Raw genomic sequence first — 23,003 nt, 5'->3', positions numbered from 1 at the left:
TCGATCCCATATTGCATTTTTTTAAAATTCCAGGCTTCAAGTTGTGGGGGACATTTGTCAGCTCTCTTTCAAAAGGGGTGCAATTTGCAGTCTGCTCCCTATCCCCATTGAAACGAAGCTGGGTGGCTCTCAAAGACTCGGCTTTTCTCCGCATAGACTTTTCCTTTTGCCTGGAGAAGCAGGAAAAAGGAGGAAGGGGGGGGGAGAGGGAGGAATCAGGAAGAGTTGCTCTCTGACACTTCAAGGCATGACTGTGAGATACCAGACCCTAATCGACCTCCGCGGGTGCCTCGCGCCTCGCCAGCCAGAGGAGCGGCGGGGAGAGCCCAGCATTCCCCGGCAACGGCAGCCGCGCTCCTCCTCTCTGTCATCAGCCATTTTTGTCTGACATAATGAAAAAAAGCTGCCGAGTATTGTCCTAAAACGCGGGGAGGGAGGGGGGCTTAGGAGGAAAAGAGGGGTGGAAATAATTCAATCAATCACATGACCTGACAGGATTCCTAACCATTTTTTTTCCTTATCGTGCGGCGAAATTGTATCTATAGAAAAGCAAGAGCCCCCCCCCCTTCAATATTCCCACGCCCATAGAGGAGCTAAGGATGGGGCAATAGGGGGGGGGAAAGCATCTCAAGGTAAGCGTTTCCTGGTGGGACGCGTTATTTTAAGCAGAACTGGCTTCATCCCGCACCTCGGGGGGGGGGGGGCGGCTGGGGAGGTGGAACGGGGGTTGCTCGTTTTTCACGTGGCTGCGATGTCTGAAAAGAGGGGACCGGGTGGTGGGTGGAAAAGGACTCGGTCGTCAGGGCTGCTTCCCCCCCCCACCCCCTAGGCTCTCTTTCTGGAGCTGCAAAAAGAAAAGAAAAAAAGCCGCGCGAGCGGTAGGTATGTCGCCCGTCTTCCCGGTCTCGTCCCTCCCGAAGTCTTTAGGCGTTGAATGCCGCGGAAGAAGGAAGTGCGGGAAGATAACTCGGCGTGAAAGCGCCGTGAGCAAATCCCGGGAGGGGAGGAGGGGAGGGAGGGGGAAGCCCCGGAGGTGAAACTCTGCCCGGTGCCGCTTCAGAACGGAACACAAAAGAGGACGAGGAACAATAAACCGCCGGTCGTAACTTGAGCTGACTCTCTTCGGAGAGGTTCGAAGAGCCAGGAGGGTTGTGTCTGTGTGTGATGGAAGGCAGGAAAGGAGGGACGCCGCGAGCGGGAAAGGAGCGGGCCGGGCTCTCCGTTCGCATTCTTCGGCTCCTTTCCTCCCACCGGAGCGAGGGAGCGTGAAGGAAGGGCAGCCGCACGCGGGGTTTCTGCCGCTCAGCGTTAACCCTTGAGAGCAGATCCTTCCCTCTTCCCGCTTGGAGGAGAAAACTTCTCTGGCTTGGGGGCGAAGCGCCGGAGGGGCGAGCGGCGGGAGGTTGCCGAGAAATGTTGGTGCTCCTCCTCCATTAAATTGGAGTAGGGGGCTAATTAATTGCCGCCTTTCTCCTGGGAAGTTTTACACGGGTTGCTTCTTTCTCTTTCCTTGCCAGGTGTGAGCTTACCTTTACAGAGGCTTGGGGCCCAATTCTCCACCATTAATTACTACTCGAAATTTGCGATTCCGATCAAAATGTCGGTATCAAAAACGATAAATAGAAACTCAACACCATTCACTATTTTTTGCACGATGCATTTGAATATTTAAAAGAAGAAGAGGTAATCGGATTTTGATTATTATGTATTGAAGTCATTGGACTTCAATCCCATGCTGGCTGGGATTGATAGGGGTTGGAGTCCTACAGCATTTAAAAAGATCAGAGTCATCACAGACACTATAAAGTTAGTCAGATATTGAACATGTGTTGTGCTTCATTGCCCACTACATATGTTTATTCTGATTGGCAAGGATAGGTCTTTGAGGAAAGACAGCTCACCTGGCATTAAATTTCAGAGAACAGCAGCCTTCTGATAGAACCAATCTTCAAAATTTCAGTCAGACATTTTTAAATACAGTAAAGCCCCTTGTTTGGAGTAAAGTTATGGTATTCTAAAGATAATAGTACATACAGGGTGAAAATTGGTTAGATTCAAATATCCATAATTGTACGAACTATTGTAAGTCTGTTGGGTGAGTCTAATCAGTGATGATTCCTTAAAAGTTAATTACACCATGGCTTAATAAAATATGTGAAGCCAAACTTCTTCCGAGATACTTGAAATCACAGAAAAAGTTCAGAAAAACAAACTTGGAAAAATTAAATATTAAACATAAATTATTAAAACTGATTAACAATTAAAACATTTTGAATTATTTTCATATTTGGGAAATGAAAGTATCCAGCAGACCTACCACTCTTTTAGTCTTCTGGAAAATTCCCCAAGCACTGGGATAGGATAAGGTTGGAGTCTAAAGATTGGATGTATTAGTGGATTGGAGATGGCAGGTCAGGCCTTTTTTTGTTTTGTTTTGTTTTTGTTTTTTTTGTATTTGGTTTTACCATTAATGTGAGCTGTCCAGAATTGTATTTTAAGAGATAGGGGGCCATATAATTTTTAAGGAAATAAATTTCATAAAAGCTGCAAGAATAAGACCAAATGTATTCCACTATCTAGGAATGAGGCAGGAAAAAACTCTTCTTATGCCAGATAAAGGAGCCTCCAACAGCAGGGGTAGTTTTTGAAGGGCCTCTCCTGTAGATCTTAATGCATGAGTAGGTTCATAATGGGAAAGGTAGTCAGATAGTCAGATTCTAAAGTTGAACAACATGTAATCAGTAAATAGCTGGCTGATATTTCAATTCAACCTTTATTCCTTCTAGAATTTAATAAATTGTTTGATGGATTTTTTTTCCATTTGCAACTTCCATAAATTTAGAAAAATACTCGGTGTAACAAAGGTATGAATAACTATTGCAAAATATCACAAAATTTCCAGAGCTTTAATTTGGTAAACAGGTATCTTGTCAGAACTTCCAGTTATGAATCCAGTGTCAAAATGAAGATTAGGAATAACTCTTAAACTCTATTTTATTTTATTTATTTATTTATTGTGGAGGAATAATAACTTGATCTTAGAAAGCTGAATCTCCATCCCAGTGTCCAATTGTTTTATTAACGAACAGCATTTTGTCTTGTCCATCACTGAATTTAGGCAATATTGCAGGGTCTTTGGAACTGAATTATAAGGAACAGTAGAATTTACTGTTATCAATGTATGGATGCACTGTACTTAAAAGATGACCCTCTATGTTATAGCAATCTAAGCTACTGCTGTCTCATTAGAATATCATACTTAAACATTAACATTAAAACACTCTAACAATGAATCTTTTAAAAAACAGAAGAACAAATGAAACCATTGCATTTTTGAAGAAATAATAACCCAAATAATTTAAATTATGAGAGTAAAAAAAAGTATAATTACATTTATTTTTTACCAACATTATGTACCTTTCTATATCTTTTTCTCCTTGTAAGTCATAACTACTTCAGCTACTTCATACATGGCCTAATAATCTCATAAATTCAATTCATCTAAGACTTTTCAACCTTTCCCATCTATAGTATAGTTCTTCCCAGATCAGACTTATTTCATACTGGTCATTCAATTTTGCATTGCATTCAACATGTATTCAGTTTCCATTCATTCTTGGTTCTATTCTTATCTTAGTTGCACACCTTTCTCAAATACTCCATTCTCTCTGCTTTCAACTTTTATGTTTGTCCTGACATAACTCATCTCATCCAACAAATGGACAAAAGCTAGATAAATATTATTTTTTGGCACATAGCACTCTTCACATTAGGTCAGTGGCCCCCAACCTTTTGGGCATCAGGGACTGGTTCTGTGGAGAGAATTTTTCCATGGACCAGAGGGAGCTTGGATTCGTGTTATACCTGTATCCCACAGATGGAGATTTGCTAATTTGCATGGCCTGCTTTCTGGCATGCTGTGGACCGGAGCCGGTCCATGGACCAGGGGTTGGGGACCGCTGCATTAGATAACATGCTACTAAACACCTTTCCACTAGCATTTATGCATCTGAAAATATTTTAATAAACATTCTTCTAAGGTACACAAATTTCTCTACTTGCTTTAGTTTTTTTCTATTTATGTATAACTTGTAATTGTTCATAACTGCCTTGATTTTCTGATACATTAATTTTTAGATCCATTCCCCTTGCAAAATCATACTTTTCTGAAAGAACTTAAATCCTTAGCCATAACATGGTATTGTCTCCACACAAAGAATACATGTATATTTATGTCCCCACCTTGAATGGAAGTAATGGCAGTATTTCTTATTCATAAATAAATGTACAAGATTTTGCATTTATTCATGTATATACATACACATGTGTTTATTCATACACACACACAAACACACACATGTACACACAAATATATTAAACAGCAGTGGGAGCATCACACACCCTTGTCTTTTCCTGCTGAATGTTGAACCTTTTGCTCAGCATTCCATTTATACATACTTTACTTCCATCTTATACTTATTTTAACTCAATCAACCTTTCACTTAATATTGATGTGCATCATTCTATAGTCCAAATTTGTTCATTCTGTCTGATGCTTTTTCTGAATCAAAAATGTACAATAAAGTTTCATAGATTTGTACATTTTTCCATGTCTCGAAGAATAAAAATTTAATCAGTGCACCAGCTTTCTGGCATAAAGCCACACTGCACTGTCCAAATTTTGTTCTCTGTTAACTCTTTCTATCAGAACCGAACATTTTCTCAGGCATGTTTAACTAATCCCTCATAGCTTTTTAATTTGCTCTTGTTATCATTCATATTATACAGAGAAAGAATAACTATATATCAGGCAGAGATGCAATCTTCACACATGTGAGAAAGCACATAGCCACTTCATAAACAAATCATGTTCACATTTTAACATTTTTCCAGTTATGCCATGTACATATGCAGCCTGATCATTTTTCAACTTTCTCACAGCATTTATGACTGCATTCATTTTTCTTCTTCAAAACCAATATTTGGAGCATTTGTTTTCATTCTAGTCTTGGGCAAATTGCTGTAACTACCATACTGATATCTAAAATTCCCCTTCCTAGCATCTGTTCACTTCACATAGAAGCCCCTTGTTTATCCCCACTCTCTCTGTTTCAAAACAGTTCTTTATTCCCATAAAAATTCCTCTGCATTTCTTTTGTCTCTTTGTTATTTCTTGCTGTGTTGGATTATATTCTGTGAAAATATATTTTTCTTTATGTATAGTACACAATAAAAATTGAATTTCTATGTTTTAATGCTGGAAGTAGTACATCTGTAATAAAGTTGTTTGAGAATTAAGATGTGGGCAAGTAGAAGCAGTGTGGCATGCAATATTCCAGCCTTTCTTCTTTCTAGCACACATCTCGGGCTAAATCTGACTTTTTTTTTAATATGTCGAGAACATATGATCAACAAGCATATGCCTATTTAAAAACAAATGTTGCTTTCCGAGAAGTGGCATTAAAAAGATTTATAGGATTGCTTTTCGTGTGCCTCATTTGTTGGCCCTCAAGTACCTGCAGTGAAGAAGACCTATCAGTTACAGCTGATGTTAACCATTTACAATATTGTATTTTTTTTCTCAACCTTATGAAAAATTAAGTCAAATGTAGTTCACCAGTGAACTAAATTGCTGTATTAAGATTTCAATTCAATCTGGGTCTCTCCACTCTAACTTTTAACCACTATACCATGCTTATGAATATGCTCATCAAGAGCTGGACGTGGCTGGATATGAAAATAGAGATCTTCAAGATTTGTGCTCTTAAATACTAAAGGCAATTGAAGAAGTTTGAATACATTACTATTTCCATTTACAAAGATGGAGCTAATAGCTCTGTGTGAAAATTTTATCATTGGTTGGGGAAAATCAACTGAGAAAAAATGGGAAGCAGATTTTAAAAAGAAGAAAGTAGAATGGTGGGAAATTATTTTGGGTTGGTTAGAGAAAAGGAAGCATTGACTATTTTGTTTTTAAGACATACATGTGGGGAAATAATTTAGTTGCACTGAAATTGATTTTAGCAGATCAAAGTATGTATGTCAAGCTTTCAGTAAGTTAGGCTTATAGTAAGAAGCACCCACCAAAAGAGAAAAAGGAAAAGGAAATTCTGCCGCGATCATATCTGATAATATCACTGTTATCTAATAAAACTAAAAGAATAAAATCTTCAAAAATGAAATTCCCAGGTGTGCAGAAAGCTTGCTCACCTCTACTTTGAAATGGTTGGCAGCAGATTTCAAACAGAACAAATTTTGCCAATGCTTACCTTTGTTGTTGGTGACTGAACATTGTAGTAAATGCTTTTTTGCTATATAATGTTGCCACTGCGTTATGTCAGTTATGTTTGTCCCAACTTTTTCTTCCTTCCTTTTAATTTTAAATGGTCAGTATTTTAGTTCTTGTCTAGCTCCCTAGGAGATAGAGTACAATATCTATTATTCTATGTAGTTTTGGGAAGTTATCCATTCATTAATCAGAACTGTGGTACAAAGTTCTTCCCTTTTTTTTTCTCCTTAAACTAAAAAAGAATGGCGTGAGACTCAGTGCACTTTCTTCAATATATGGGTGTGAGTGCGCTCTCGTGCACCTCCTTGTGACTGCTTGGACAAGTCTTTGTAGTTTACTTGGCAAGATTTCAAAAGTGGTTAGCCATTGCCTTCTTCCAAGAACTAAGAGAAAGTGACTTGCCCAAGATCACTCAGCTGGTTCCATATCTAAGGATTGAAACTCACAATCTTCCAGTTTCTAGCGTGTCTTAACACTGACACCAAGCTGGCTTTTTTTATGCCGGATCATTTATCATAATTAGTGACTAATATGGTGGTTTACAGTTGCATTTTAGTTTTCTTGATTTCAGTGGTTTTTACCATATATATCTAACTTTGCATAGGACGAGTAGTTAGCAGAATACCTCAAAGTGGCATACATTTACTTCTGCTGTTTTGACAGAAAGTTCTGAACGAGTCATTGATTCTGGGTGAGAAAAGGAGGTGGGGGAATATATATGAAGTTAGACCATTTGGATCTGCAGCCCTTCTTCCCTTGTGGCTGTCTGGAAAGCCACTGTGAAATTCATAAAGGCTTAATCTGGTTAAAAATGGGGTGGGGAGGAGGGGATTGCTTCCAATAAGGAATAGTTGCTGCCATGGTTTGTGTAGAAAAGGTTTGATTTAAATCTGAAACATCCCCCATGAAGGATTTGGGATTTAGGGTTGAAGTTTGTGATGTTGCCAGACCATTGGCAGAGACGCTAGAAAAGAAAGAAGAACATAGTCATTCAAGAATCACTTCTACAACATTATACCTGCCACTATCACCCCACCACTTCATTTACCATTGTTTTTGGTAGCTGCCCTCTCATGGAGGCTTCTTAGTTGTTTAGTGCAGTGTTTTTCAACCTTTTTTGTGCAAAGGCACACTTTTTTCATGAAAAAAATCACGAGGCACACCACCATTAGAAAATGTTTAAAAAAATTAACTCTGTGCCTATATTGACTATATATAAAGTAATTCTCCCATGGCACACCTTATACTATGTCACGGCACACTAGTGTGCCGCGGCACAGTGGTTGAAAAACACTGGTTTAGTGCTTTGGGATCAATTTATGCCTCTGCACCTTGAAAATATGGACATAACATATGGATGAATTTAAGTTACTACATGTCCTTTAGATCCAGCTCTCTCTTGGTTGATATTTGCCAAGAGTAACATTTGCCATGGAAGAAGGTATTTTGCTCAATAATTAATACCCCTCTCAACTGCCACAGTTTACCTTGAAAGAGATAGTGGTATTTACAGTTCTTGACCAATGCACCTTTTACCAAGAAAACTAAAGAGATAGGCAATAGAAATGATTGATGATATAAAGCCAGATGATGGGCCACGCAAACCAGATGGCACTAAACATGCTACTTAGGAAGAGCTGAGTATTAGTGATGTTTATGAAGTGGCTAGATTAAAGCCTTTGGGACATTTAGTTGCTGATGTTGTCATTTTGGAAATAAAAATCCAAAGCTGTAAAGAAAGAATTACACAGGGAGAAGCATCGAATGAAAGAAGCATGAATATGGAAAAGCCCAGCACAGTGAAAGATGAAATGAATCAACCTCATGTTGTCCTCTTAGGTTTCAATGACTTGAAATAGATTGGAATTGGATTCTTTCATTCACAGGATTACAGTATTTGATACAGTCCCAAAGACAGCATGGTATTGTTTTCATAACCAGGAAGGCTATAGCAAGAATAATACTTACAGTAACAGTATACAGTAACAGTTGGAATCCAACCTCCTGCTCAAGCAAGAGTTTCTATACCAGGAATGTCAAACTGGATTTCTTCAAAGGCTGGATCAACATTGTATTCACCTCCACAGGCCGGTGGAGGGGACCAGAGGGGGAGATGGGACAGACATCTCCTGAAGCACTTTACTGGCCAAAAGGGGGTGCAGGGGGTCTGCATCCAGCTCACCCAAACAGCCTGTTTTCAGTGTCGCCGGCTTCCAGCAGCACTCTGCCAGCCAAAAATGGGCCATGTGGAGGCCCCCTCTGTGCGACCCGTTTTTGGCTGGCAGAATGTTGCAGGACGCTTGGGAGGCCAAAAACGGGCCGCATGGGGGCCGGCCTGTGGCCTGTTTTGGCTGGCAGAGGCACCGTGGGCCAGTCCTTTGATATTTCCAGGCCAGCCCCACAGGCCGGATTTAAGCCACAGGCCGAATTCAGCCCACAGGCCGTGAATTTGACACCCCTGCTCTATATCATTCTGGAGAAATGGCTGTCCAGTCTCTTTTTTAAAACTTCTAGTGATGGAACACCATAACTTCTGGAGGCAGGTTGTTCCACTGATTAATTGTTCTCATTGTCAGGAAATTTCTCCCTAGTTCTAGGCTGGATCTCTCTTTGATAAGTTTCCATCCATTATTTCCTGTCCTGCTCAGGTGCTCTGGAAAATAGGCTGCCTTGGATACATACAATCAATTACCAAATCATATCAATTAGATTTCATGGACCACTATTTAATATGATTACTGTACTTTGTGCTTTAACTGCTGACACAGAAGAGGTTCATGACTCATGAGTATTATGAAGTTCAATCTGAATTTGAAATGCTATGTTGGAAAGACCACTTTGGAGATAGGATGAAGACATGTAGCTGAGGAAACATTCAGATAATAGAATATCAGTTTAGAAAAAATTAGGAAGCAGTTTTACAATACATATAAATCCCTAGCTAATGTTCATTTGTTCAGCAACAATTCCAAGTTATATCAGCACTGAAAAAAATGGACATTTGACTGGTCTCAAAATTTGAGCCTGTATCTTGCAATCAAGGGATTGCCATTTGTATCCTTCCCTGCCAGCTTTGTATGTAGCCTGTGCCAACCCTTCCCATACTCATATGTAGGCTGTGCCAGCCCATTCCTAGCTTCCCCCGACTTGTGCAAAACCTGTGCTGGTCCTTTCAAGGCCGCTGCCTCCCCCAAGTCACATGTGGCCTGCGCAAGCCCTCCCAGGGTTTTTCCCACCCTCCTGCGGCATCTCCAAAGTCCTTACTTGGGACTCCCACATCTCTGCTTTTAATGACCCATCTATTTTAGGAGAATGCTGGGATTACCATTGCTAAACAATACATAATACCATGCTTTATGATCACATCACATAGCGATGACAATCCAGTCCCAATTACTGTCATAACCAGAGGACTAATTATAACATTGAAGATGGAAACAGATACAGAATAATAAGGAAAGCCTTCTAAAAGAATTCTGAATTTAGAAAGAGGTTCCAACCTCAAATTTGCACATTAAAAGATGTCAGCGAAAAGATAACAGATTCCAAGAACATCACACAAAACAAATGGAAGAATACTGAAATTCTGAACAGAATTTCAATGATTATTGATAAAGAATGAGATATGGGAAGAAGAGATTTGTAGGTGAAATTCTAGAGAATGTATTTAGTTACTGAAAACGTTTATATTTGTTGGGGGGGGATCTTTTATATATTTTTTCTTATTTACCTTTTTCTGTCTCTTGGACCTCTCTTTTTCTTTCTTTTCTTATATTTTATTTAGTTGGACTAGTCTTTTACCTTTGTGCTCATGTACTTGAATAAAATTATAAAAAGACCAAGGAGTACAGTGGAAAAAAATGGAACTAAGATTAAATATAAAATCAAACTTGTGACACTAAACACAGCAAACAGCCTTAGAATTGACAAGATATTCATTTAAATATATTAATCTAAATAATTTATATGGCTGTCCATTTCACAGTGTTGACTGGGTAGCATACAAAGATTAAAATATAACAGTTGAAACTATAATTCATAGCGCTCCGGGTAAATGACATTTTCCAGTCATAAAATCTCATCCACAACAGAGCTAGCCTTGAACATCTGGGGAAACAGCCAGGTCTACAGAGCCTTACAAAAAGACACTTGGATTAGAGCCATCCTGATCTCTGGAGGGAATGCTGTCCTACAAGGCAGGTGCTACCTCAGAGAGTGGATAGCTCCTGACTCCAACAAAATGCCATTCTTTAATAAAAGGGACTCAAAGCATGTCCCCTGTGTTAGATCTGGTGGGTCAAGCAGAAACAATGGAAGGAAAGTGGCGCGTAACTCATTCTTCCGCTCTGCTGCCAACTAGAACTATACAGATAACAATCAGTACTTTGAATCACACCTAGAAGTCTGTTGGGACTTAGTGCAGCTGTAGAGCAGTGGTATTAATGGGCATCAGAGCCACCCAAAAATGTACTGTGGCATTCTAGACCAGCTGCAGCTTCTGAATTCTCTTCAAGGGCAGTGTGATCTAAGCAGTTTTTGTCAGACTATTGACTCTAAGAAAATGTCTGTGTTATGTTTTTGGGACCTTTGCAATCTATCTTTAAAAAAACCATTCTTCTAGAATAATGTTTTTATGCCTCAAACTCATTTGCTTTTAAAACTGATATTTACAATTACACATCCTTCACTGTGCTTTTTTTCTTTGATCCTGCCCCCAAACTAAAATGTGATCCGTGACATTACAATCATTCACCTTGGCAACAGGCTCTGAGTTAACTATTTTAGTTTAATTAAAAAGCATATATCAAATATTATATAACTTAAATATTTTTTAATTTTAAGAAAAAATCACCAGTGAGTAGAAGTAGCATACTGTGTTCATTGTGTCCAATCTTAAAAACATAATAAAATATCTTTTGAAATTAATTTAATCTGGGTAAATTAATTCAAGTGGCAGGATGTAATTCAACAATACTCTAATTATCTTAGAGCTTGGATTAAAATCTTATTTCATTTGTCTAACCTAGAAGGATTCTCAATGATTGTTTCATTACTTGAGGTGCTTTTTTCAAGTACCTAGGAATTAAACAATATTCTGAGGGGTTTTCCATAATACATGGCAGAGCACAGTTTCTGAAACATGTTTCTAATCATTTTAGTTTTGCCTACTTGTGGATTATCATAAATACCAAGTGTTTAGTAGTCTTCAAAAGATTAAAAACTCCAGTGTGATATAATGGAAATGCAGAATAAAAGGGCAAAGGTTTTTCTTTTATTTTTTTATATTTGATTTTAAATGGAAAAAAATACTATTCAAATGACCATTTGCCTTTTTTTTTGTAAAATATGTTGATTATCAACTTTATACTTGAACTTGAAAGAAACTAAAAAAAAAGAGTTGTCTTGATTTGAGAATTCATCCATCTGTTGATAAAAAGTCTAGTTTCTTAGAGACTGAATCCAAATGGAGGCTTTTAGGATTGTTTGTGGTTAAAATAATTGTGTGCATTTGTTAGGCACCTGAATTATATAGGTGATGAAATGGTTAGTTATCTACTGGAGAGGAATATGGCTAGGATCTCATTACATCTTAAGAAAGCTTTTGTTTTTTTTAATAGTAATTTTATTAAAAATCATGAATACAAAGAAAAATTAATACAAACTAGGATAAAGATAGAAGAATCAAGAGTAGAACATGCAAAAAATAAAAAATAGAAGTAGACAAGAAAGAAAAGAAATATATAAAGAAGTGATTTCTCACCTTGATCACAACAAATGTAAACAATTTTATTAATTTATCACCTCTTAAAATACAACACATATTTCTTCTTTCTATATTCTATCTCTTATTTATAAACAAATGCATAAACCATCATTTCAGTCCTGGTGTCAGCAGAAGACCATTAAGGATAATCAGAAATAAGATCTATGTTAGCTTTGATCAAATAAACCAACTAGATGTTCTTTTCTTTTACTTCTAGCCATCTTAATCTTTGGTTCACTCAAACATTGTTATGGAACTTGATTTTTCTTTTTTTTCCCTTTGTCTCTTCTCACAAGATTCTTCAAAACTTTAAGCCTTTATTGTAAATTCATTATAAGAAAATTAACCAGGTCACTCTCTTGGTTTATTGTGTCTATATCCCTTTTAATTATTAAAACACCACCCAATTTCTTTTGTATGCCCAGTGTAACATATTTTTCTGAGTAATTCTTGTAACCTGTCATTTGTAAGTCCACTTTCAACTCTGTCTCTATCTCATCAAGTAAATCTTGTTCCTCTTCAATAAAAAATTGGAGACACAACCTCTCCATATGGATAGAGTCCCTGTTAACACTAATAATATTAACCTCTCACTCCATTTTTCAAAGACATCCTTCAATGTTAAAATATTGCTCATTCTGTAATTCTGCAAAGACTTTATATGTTCTTTTTTAATTGTAATCTTTAGTTCCCTCTAGTATATAATTTTTAAAAATAATTCGAACTATAAGCATTTTTCCATGTGAAGGATTCTGTATAAGTAATTCCAAAATCTTATTTCAAATGTATCTGGTCCCTTACTCTGTTTGTAACTTTTTTAAATCAAAGATTTAATCACCCTTTTATTGTTTTTCAAAAGAAGCTTTTAAATGAATAGTTAAAACTTTATTTCACTAAGGATTGAAGGGAAATTTATCTGGTGGTTTCAAACTTGTCAATTAAAGGTTTTTAATAGTTGAAAAGCAGTTAGTAAGCAATTTTTAAAAGAAAGTATGCAAACTTAGTGCTCTTTCAAAGGCGCCACTGGCGGTTTGAGCAAAATGACTATTCTCTTATCTCCCAGAGCTCTAATCTTATGAAGATCGCTATTGCAGTAATGATATGTGAGAAAGTTCTTAGGAGCTTGGACTAAAAAAAAATACTGCCTAGACAACAATCAGATCATATTTTCAAGATTCTATTGGCTTTACAATAAAGCAGAATTAGTTGATCTAGTTGTGTTTCCTATCTGATCTATCTAGTATGGCTGGCCTCAATTTTGCAAGTCTGAAAGTACAATTCTCCTGCTTCTCCTTAAGAATCTGAGAAAATAGAGAGTATCTCTTCTCAGATACTCCTCTCGTGCCCCTCCCATTATCCAACAGCAGGCTTTGCTGTTTCTTATCTGATCTTTCCCTAGGGCTAGGTAGTGTTTCCTAGGCTCATATTCTCAATATGATGAGGTGATCATATTGGGTAATCTCAAGTCCCCTCCTTATCTGGAAAGATTTGAAGAACCAATCTATTAGCTTAGTTTTTCATTGCAGTCATGGACTCCATTTATTATGAAGTCTTCTTCAGTTTACCATTTCTTCCTCTGAACATGTTCCTCAACCACATATTCAGTGAAATTTTGGAGGTTGTGGCTAGAGTGATATTGCAAATGGCTGTACTTGGGGTCCCCCCCCCCCCTAGATTTTAGAAAAGGAACATTGCCTTTTATGCAATTATTTGATATTATGATTAAAGAGCCTAACTGTATCATGCTAAGGTGTTGTATTCATTTTGGTTTTAGTTCATGGTGCAGTAGGAACCTATCCACTTAGTTTATAAAGCTCAATGAATAACTTAGTATGTTGTATGAACTCTACCAATTGTGTCTTATTCAAAGTCCCTGTTTAAAAGTATAGGCATTCTCTCTACTAAGTTCTACACAAATATAAGGCAACTGCTTTGAACCTAGAAATATAATGTATTGGGTTGAGAAAAACAATATAAAAAATAAACTCATGGTTTATGAAATAGTATTGATTATCTCTTACAGAGAAACAGTGTTTGGAGTAAAATAATCTAAATCCTAGAATGATCCAGCCTAGTGTTCTCCAGTTATTTTTTGGTTTTGACTCTGTCACTCCATCCAGTACAGCTGATAGCAAGTAGAGATGATAAAGATGTTCATGATTATTTAAATTTACAAACAACCCAACATCTGGTGACTGGATTGTTCACAGATAAGAACAGAAAATATAATTATATACCAATAAAGACAAAGAAGTTAAATGATTGCAAAACCAGGCAATAACCAAAAAAGAGTACACAGAACAATACTCAGAAGCAGGGACGTGCAGTCAGGGGAGGCAGAGCCTCACCACTGTCATCATGAAAAGAAAAAAAATGTAAAAGGAAAAAGGCTGAGGTAGTTGCTGATGACTCTGCTTAGTGCTTAACTGTGTAAAAAAGCCTCTATAGGGATGGCAGGAGAACAAGGTGCGTCATTTAGTCTGACTTTATGATCACTCGAGCTGAGCTAAGCAAGGGTTAAAAGCCAAAAAATTCCTTATGTAGATGAGGCACATCGTCCTCCTGCCTCCTGTAGAGGGCGTTTTTAGAGGCTCTGGGATCAACTAGCTCTGACCTCAGAGCTCATGCCTTTTTCCTTTTACATTTTTTTTTCTTTTCATGATGGCAGGCAAGAGCAGAGCTGAAATCCTCTCTGAAACAGCTAAAAAAGATGTGTGTGTGGGGAGAGGAATTCAAAAGGTTTGATTGCATGCAGAGCCACGTTGCCTTTTCACACACACACACACACACACACACACACACACACACACACACACAGCTGAATAAAAGTGTATAAGCCCAGCTTCACTGATTACAAGTTTGAAAAGGCAACATGGCTCCACCTGCAATCAAAGGCTCGGATCGGAAGGCAGCAGGGGAATGGGGGGGTGGTATGGCAGAGGAGCTGCTTTCAAGCCATTGGAAAATATATCCAATCCAACTTCTGTGTTTGTGTTTGTTTGAGAGTGAGTGAGTGATAGAGGGATCCAACTTCTCTGTGTGCGTGTGTCTGTTTGAGAGAGGGGGGAGGGAGGGAGAGAGGGAGGGAGGAAGGAGGGGAAGGGAGAAAAAAAGAATGAAGGAAAACTTATTTTGCAAAGGAGAAAAAATGCTGTCGCTTTAAATCAGAACTGAGCATGCCTGGCTATGGAATTCTGGGAGTTGAAGTCCACAAGTCTAAAAAAATTTGAAACCCCTGTGTCAGTGCCTCACCAGCCATAAACCTCACCGCACATCACTGCTCAGAAGGGATTTCAACCACTGTAGCCAAAAGCCAAGTCTTCAAGGCTCTCCAAAATGCTAATGGGGTGGGAGCCATCTGAATCTTGGGAAGAACCTTATTCTAGAGAGCAGGTGCTGAATCAAAGAAGAAAATATTTTTGGGATGCTGATACATTGCATTGTTAAATTGAAGGAACCTGGAACCCACCAATTTGTTAGATTGAATTGATGAAGTAGATATTATGGGAGATAGGTGGCTCATCAAATAACCTGGCCCTATCTCATGTAGGGTTTTGTAGGAAATGGTTGTTATCTTGAATCACACCTGGAAGCAAACTGGCAATTTGTACAGCTCACAAAGTAGAGGTGTTACATGGGCATTCCAAGGCATGCTTATCACTGTCCACATTACTGTACTCTGGACCAGTTGAATGTTACAGGAGTTTTTCAAGGGCATCCCCTTGTAGCCCCTCTCACACCATAAAACATTAACATCTGCCTATCCCAGGTCCTTGGTAAGGACTCAATAGGTGGATAAAAATGCCAGATCCAGTCTGAACATCTGGGTGACTGTGACAAAACAACAACAATAATAACAACAGCTTACATCTGCAATAATACCTTTAACACCACACTCCATTTTCAAGTGCAATTTACATTTATTACTTACAAAGCCCTATACAGGTAATCCTCAATTCACGACCACAATTGAGTCCCATTTCTGTTGTTAAGTGAGACATTTATTAAGTGAATTTTGCCCATTTACAACCTTTCTTGCCTCAGTTGTTAAGTGAATCACTGCAGTTGATAAGTTAGTAGCCCAGTTGTTAAGTGAATCTGGCTTTCCCACTGACTTTGCTTGTCAGAAGGACATCAAAAGGGACCTCATGACCCTGGGGCATAGCAACAGTCATAAATATGTACCAGTCACCAAGCATCTGCATTTTGATCACACGATCATGAGGATTCTGGAAAGGTGATAACTGTGAAAAATTGTCATAAGTCACTTTTTTCAGTGCCGTTGTAACTTTCAGCCATCACTAAATGAACTTTTGTAAGTTGAGGACTACATGTTTAGTTCAGTACCTGGATATTTAATCTGATGAGCCTCCTCTGAGTCAGTGTTGACTCCTGGCAACTGCCTGGTCTAGTTCTTGCAGTTTTCTTGGCATGATCTTAGAAGTGGCTTTCCACTGCCTGCTTGCTAGAGCTGAGAGAGGGAATGGCTGGCCCAACATCGCTCAGGTGGCTTTTTGGTAGGACTAGAACTCACAGTCTTCTGGTTTCTAGCATGGTGCCTTACTGACTTCCACTAAACTGGTCTCTGGGTATTTTAGAGAGTACCTATTCCAAATAAATCTACCTGCCCATTATGGGTTAATAGGGAGCATTTATTGAGCTCCTTTCAGAAGTGTGATTGGAGTGAGTATGGAGACAAGCATTCTTGGTGGCTGTTCCATCCTTCCCTCCACTTCTTGAGGCAAGAACGGCTCCAGTCTTTTAGCCTTGTGGAGAATGGTTAAAGTCTTTGACAATTAAATCACTACAGGTATTCTGACCTAGGCTTCCCAAGATCATGAAGCTGACTCCTCGTCCCAATAAAACCTCTTTTATTTAGGTTAAAGGGAATTCCTCTCCAACAAGGTCCCGGCCAACAGTCTTTCATGAGATTTCACAACTACAGACCTTTATCAGGCTTGGAGAGTTGCCAGGAAGATATCTCCCAAACGCCCCTCTGTAGTAGCAATTACTTGGCAAGAAATCAGGAACAGATCTTCACCCTAATGAATTGAACCTATTGTCTCCTGCAAACTCACCTCCCCTTTCGCTCCTCTTTATTCCCTATGGCAGGGGCCATTCACCATCCACCTGTGCCTTTACTCCCAAATCGCCCCTTGTTCCTTAGCTGTTGCCTTCTCCTGGCAGCTCTGCGCATGCGCACATTGGGAACAAGCTCTAGATGTTCTTCTGCCCCACTGATATCCAACTCAGAAGGCAGCTGATAACTGTTGGACGGCCCTGGCCCCATCTCTGCCTCTGATGCAGAACACTCATCATAGCCTTCCCCAGACTCCAGGACTGACCCATATTCCTCCCCAACCCCCTCACTGTCTGAGTCTGCCACCAGTTCTGCTGGCCACTGGCGGATCACAACAACAGGAAGATCCATGCCATTGCTGTTGATTATTGGTTACGGTTTTATGGCTTTTTATTACATTATTCCTTTGATTTGATATACAATCCAGAGTCTCTGGAGTGAAGTATGTGTGTGCTATCTATAACTCAAATAAACATATACAACTTGCAACCATTTGTTTACTGACCATTCAAAGTTTCAATAGCACTGAAAAAAGTGACTTATGACAGATTTTCACACTTATGACTGTTTGCAGCATCCCCATGGCCCCGTTATAAAATCTGGGCACTTGGCAACTGGCATGTATTTATGACAGCTGCACTGTCCTAAGGTTATGTGATCACCATTTGAAATCTTCCCAGCTGGCTTCTGATGAGCAAAGTCAATGGAAGAAGGTAGCTTCACATGAGTCACTTCAGTGATTTGCTTAACAACTGTTAGGGAAGTCAGGAGATTCAGGGAGTTTAAATGAGTATAAAAATTTATTGCAAGATTAAGCTTTCTACACAAATCTGACCTACTAATGGTCAAGGGAAATAAGTGGGAATAAAAAGGCATTTAAGGTGAGCTGGACTTAGATCTCTTGCAAGTGGACAGGGACTTGTGACTTATGATGCATTTGAGCCCATCCTTTGGGCTCATCCTGGTAATCTCCTACAGCAATTATGGCAAAAAGGTTGTAAAATGGATACAACTCACAACCACTTTTTTGCTTAGCAATGGAAATTTGGGCTCTATTATGGTCGTAAGTTGAGGACTACATGTACACACTTTGAGGAACTACCTTCATGGACTGACTTGATGTTCCCATTATAGCTTTATCGCTCATTCTCTGCCCAGTTACAATATCAACGGTATATGTTTAATAGGGCTTTCTTTGTCTTCTTTCTTATATTGGTGCTTGATACATTGTGTGACTACTACTTGCTAGGCTAGGCATGCTCCAAATGATGCATGCTAACAAGTTAAGTTGACAGAAAACTGGTAAAGGAATATAAATTGGGGGTTGCACTCAACATACAGTAAACCTTTTCACTTTATCATGCAGCTGGCTTTCTGCTTCTATAGTCCATTTAACCAAATTGGAACTTGAATATTGAGAACTTTTATAGAAGACTAGATTACAAAGGTGCTGTTCAAGAGGTGGAATGAAGTTCTGGAAGGAAATAGAATTGTATGAAAGCACATATAAAGGAGAAAACTGTTAAATATTGTTTCTAATACATAGTGTTTCTGTAAAGTACAGAGAGCTTTTGTCAATAGTAGCCAGCGTTGCTACACTGTGAACAAATTTGCAGATGGTCCAGAATATCAAAGAAGTGAAACAAACTGGAGAAAGAGCAAAGATTCAATTTTTTTTGTATAATAATTTCCTCAATTTAATTGCACTTTGTTGTTCCTCATTGGTCATTGGGATTTTTAAGAAAACCAGTCATAAGTCACTTTTTTCATGCCGTCTTAACTTCTAAGATCACTAATTGTAAATTGAGTGCTACCTGTATATGCATATTATGACTAGCATATATTTACATTATGTCCATTATCCAGGAAAAAGTGAAGGGGAAAAACACTTGCTGTAAGGAAGGGGAAAAACCTCTATTCTAATGTAATATTTTAGATTTTAATCTATTCCTTACACTTTGTAATTACATTCCACATATACATTTTCTTTCCCCTCTTAATTAATCATTATTTTCGCGTCTTGTCTTTTCCAATGATACTTGTCATGTTTCTGAGGTTAAATATTCAGTGTAAATGTCCATCTTGCAGGTTTATTTATTTAATTATTATGAAATTTATTTGCCGTCCATCTCGTATCCAATGATTCAGGGCACCTTACAATATTTCTTATTTCTTCTTCTTGGGTTTTCTTCTTCATGAACCACACTGCTGTACTAACAGGATGCCAGCTTTCAACAACTTTCTTGCATGGATGCCTTGCCAATTTAGTAATTTGGAAAGGATGCTTCTCCATTTGCCTTATAAATAACGTGTTAAATTAGCAATTGTGCTCTTTTCTTATTATTTTCAGCTCCAGTTTAACTGTTGCCTTTACTAAAGTACTATTGTTGCTTCATTTTTAATGTATTATTTGGGTTTATATTCTGCTCCAAGAATCTACATAGGTATACCTATGTTTTTGAATGGAATGGGCCACTATGGCCAACTTGCCATGGCCAACTCTTCTTCCCTGTACCTTATTAACAACCCAGGAAATGTTTTAAGTTCATTTACAAGAAAAGTTTCATCCTTGCATTTATTGTGTGTTTAAATGATTTTACCTGTTCATCTTTCTTGAAGCATGTGAATCAAGACCCCATTTCTCATCTGTGATATCCCAATAATGTTACCAGCAATACTGGTGGGGTTTTTTTCCAAACTCTGCCTGCAAGCTATCTACCCCCCCCCCCACACACACCCTTACCTCTAATCCTCCAACAATGCCTTTTCTGTGGGGGAGGGGACCTTGTTCTCATGTCTTTCAGCCCTGCACAGATGAGCAGAGCACATGGATCCAGATGCCTCCTGAGGAGACCTTCCATCCATTTGAGCCAGGAATTGGGTTTGAATCCAGTCCTCCACTGAAGGTCATCACAGCAACCAGAGTGAAGCCTGACTCACCAGCCTTACCACCAAACCAAGCATGCCACCCTGGCAGACATGAGATGAAGAAGTAAAGACCCAAAGACTCTTTTCAATTCCCAGAAGACAGCTGTAAAGACTATGGGGGAGGGTGGAAATTAATTGTAAAGTTTTCTTTCTTTACTTCCTTCACAGAAATTCATTGTAAGGTTTTCTTTCTTGTCTCATTTATATTGTAATCAGTTTAATGTACTCATGTAAGAATTGTATTTGAGAATGGCTAGCCCAGCAAGTTCTGAACACCTTAGATTTCTATCTAGTGGGAGGGAAATTTTGTCCAAAATGTCTGTATTTTCTGTATTGTAGAAGCAGCTACGCACACACAAAGACACACCCACACACACACCCACGCACACCCACACACACACAGAATCCATTCAGAATTAGATTGAAAGTATCTCCTTGACTTACCTCCACACAAAGCTAGGTTGATTTTTGCCCTGGCATTAAAGCCCAAGCAGTGATATCTCCCTGTTAATCCCATGGGGGAGGGTCAATTCTCCTCAGGCAATTCCCCCACTTGAAGAGCTAGCAGAAAGGATCTCCAAAACCCAAACCCTGACTGACTCGCAAATGATGCTGCCCAGTTACCTAGTAAAGCAGGATATGTTGCACTGGTGGTCTCATGAGTAGGAGTCCCTGGGCTCATTGTGTGTAATTTTAAAAATACTAAATAGCTTGGATTGCACACTAGCTAAACTCAATTTGGCCTCACTAAAATAAGAGCTAGGGCAGGTTCAAGAACCATCCCTTAGAAATGGGCAGCCTATAACTTAAAGGAAAAGCATGGCTGTGAATAATTGTGGGACTTCTGCTTGCTTGAAACCTGTCTGGAAGCTCACAGAAAGTGATATCTGATATTAATTGGCATGGAAAATTGGATACTGTAAATCTCTTTCCAGAACTTGTGCCCTGGCTGGTAGACCTTCATGGTTGAAAGCTCTCTGGGAGCCACTGAATGCATTCTTCTGCTGTTTCTCTCAATGCCTTTCCATCAGAAAAATTAAGTCTCCCTGCTCTGACCAATTTTAATCTTTTGTCAAGAACATCTGTGTTTCACTCACATGTTTTGGGGGAACAAAAGGAGGGATTGTAGGAAGTTATCACCCAGCCCTCTCCCAGAAAAATGAAATATCCTAGGAAATATTGAAAAAGCAGAATATTTTCCTGGATGTGAAAAAGAAAGAAACATGTTTCAAAGACAGAGTTAATTCCTGCAGCTTCCTGCCCATCCCCCTTTGTCAATACGCCATTAAGATGCCCAAGAAAGTCCCTTTACATAATAAAGAGTTTTCCTCTTCAGCTCCAAGGTGATGGGCTTAAGGCATGATCAGCCTTTACTCACTCACCACATGGCATCTGAGAACTCAACCAAATCTGGATTGAAAACACAGTCTAAAGAGTTGTCCCTGCATGGCCCCATGGGAGTCTGACAACCAATCGGAATACAAGATCAAGATCAAAGGCCAGAGAGGGCATAAAACCAGGGACTCAGCATCTCAGCCCTTCCTTCTCTTCTTCTCCACCAACATTGAAGCATGTGATCACCTTTTCTGTTCAGGACTCAAGCCATGTGATCCTGTCCACCATTAAACCATCTTTCCAAGCAGCCTCCGTGTCTCCAGTGTCTTTTTCCCCACTTGGAGCTGAACCCAGAAGGACATTTCTTCCAACACCACGTTATAAGCAACAAGCAAAAACAGTGATACTTGAGGGACTAAAAAAATAACTTTTCAATCTGCAGGTTGATAATTTGTTCAGATGATCCCAGTGGGTTTTTGTTTTTTTTTGTAAAGAGATCTGCATATATTCATACTGAACTAAAGAAGGAACTACTAGATACCCTAAAAAATTGATTGCAAGCTGAAATGCCTGTTCTCCAAAAAGCTTTTGGGAGTTAATTGGTGTGGGTGCATAGAAATAAAAGCCAAGTGTAGTAGGTAGCTTTGCTAGATTGTCAGTTTTGTGCCAGCATACTAGTGGTGTGCATTAGTCATGCATCAATTTTTATTTCCGAACGTGCTTTATGTTGCTTGAAAGACATTAAATGGGGAGACAGAATAAATCTGAATTAGTGCAGCTTTTCATGCATTATGCTAAATGAGAGCGACAAAAAGTGATTTCAAGATAAAAGAGTCATGTTGCTGATGAGCCACAACTGAAGACTGATAGAATTTATCAAAAATACTTTAGCTGGTCCATCCTGTGCACTATATAATTTCTTACAGTAAATTGCTGCTTTTATGCTGTGCTCTCTTTGAGAATGTTTTTTGTCAGCCATTTTGAATCTGTGAAACTGCTTTGCCAGTAATGGAAGAGCATAATGATTGAAGCAGCACAAGAGTGAATGGAGGAAGCTATCCCCTCACTTTAACAAGGAGAGTGAAATAGAATACTGAAAAATGCAAATAATAAACAGTTGCATTTATTCATGAGTTTCATGTTATCTTGTTCATCATTTAGATATGAAAGGCTCTCACCCAAACTGACTTCCATTCTGACTACAGATGTTTGAATATGGCCTAAATATTGTTTTCCATTACATTCTTCTTTAAGTTCCGGAGAAAGTGGTGACTGTTATGGACATTATTTTCCTGCAGTTTTGCATATTTTCAACTCTGCAGGATTTTAGAATGACAGGAGCAGATTGAATATTGGAAGATACAATGTCATTGTGTAAATAAAAAACCACTGAACAGTCACATTTTCTTGGTTTTTTGGGGGAGGGGTTGTAAACAAGTGCTAGGTGTTTATATAGATTTTGTTTAATTTCAAAATCATTAATATAGGCACAATCAATCATTTGGTATATGTTGCCAGTTAAAAATGCTTGTTCTGCCTTCCCTTTATTTTATCAAAATACAGTCTTAAGAATTTTTTATTTTATACATTTAAAAAACTTCTCTAGT

General features: G+C 38.7%; 1 protein-coding gene across 2 annotated transcripts in view; it reads left to right on the top strand.

The window, feature by feature from the left end:
• The first annotated feature begins 500 nt into the window (after positions 1 to 500).
• The window catches only part of TCF20 (transcription factor 20), a 165,031-nt gene continuing 142,528 nt past the window's right edge, over positions 501 to 23,003 (top strand). For both annotated transcript variants that reach the window (XM_087723248.1, XM_087723247.1), the window contains exon 1: positions 501 to 632. The gene's annotated coding sequence lies outside the window, so the exon portion shown is untranslated. The remainder of the gene's footprint in view (positions 633 to 23,003) is intronic.

This window comes from Thamnophis sirtalis, unplaced genomic scaffold (genome assembly GCF_051295495.1).
Source record: "Thamnophis sirtalis isolate CommonGarterSnake01/CBP01778 unplaced genomic scaffold, rThaSir2_p1.2 scaffold_9, whole genome shotgun sequence".
Lineage (NCBI taxonomy): Eukaryota > Metazoa > Chordata > Lepidosauria > Squamata > Natricidae > Thamnophis > Thamnophis sirtalis.
Note: the sequence above shows the minus strand (reverse complement) of the source record. Positions and strands in the feature narration are given on the sequence as shown.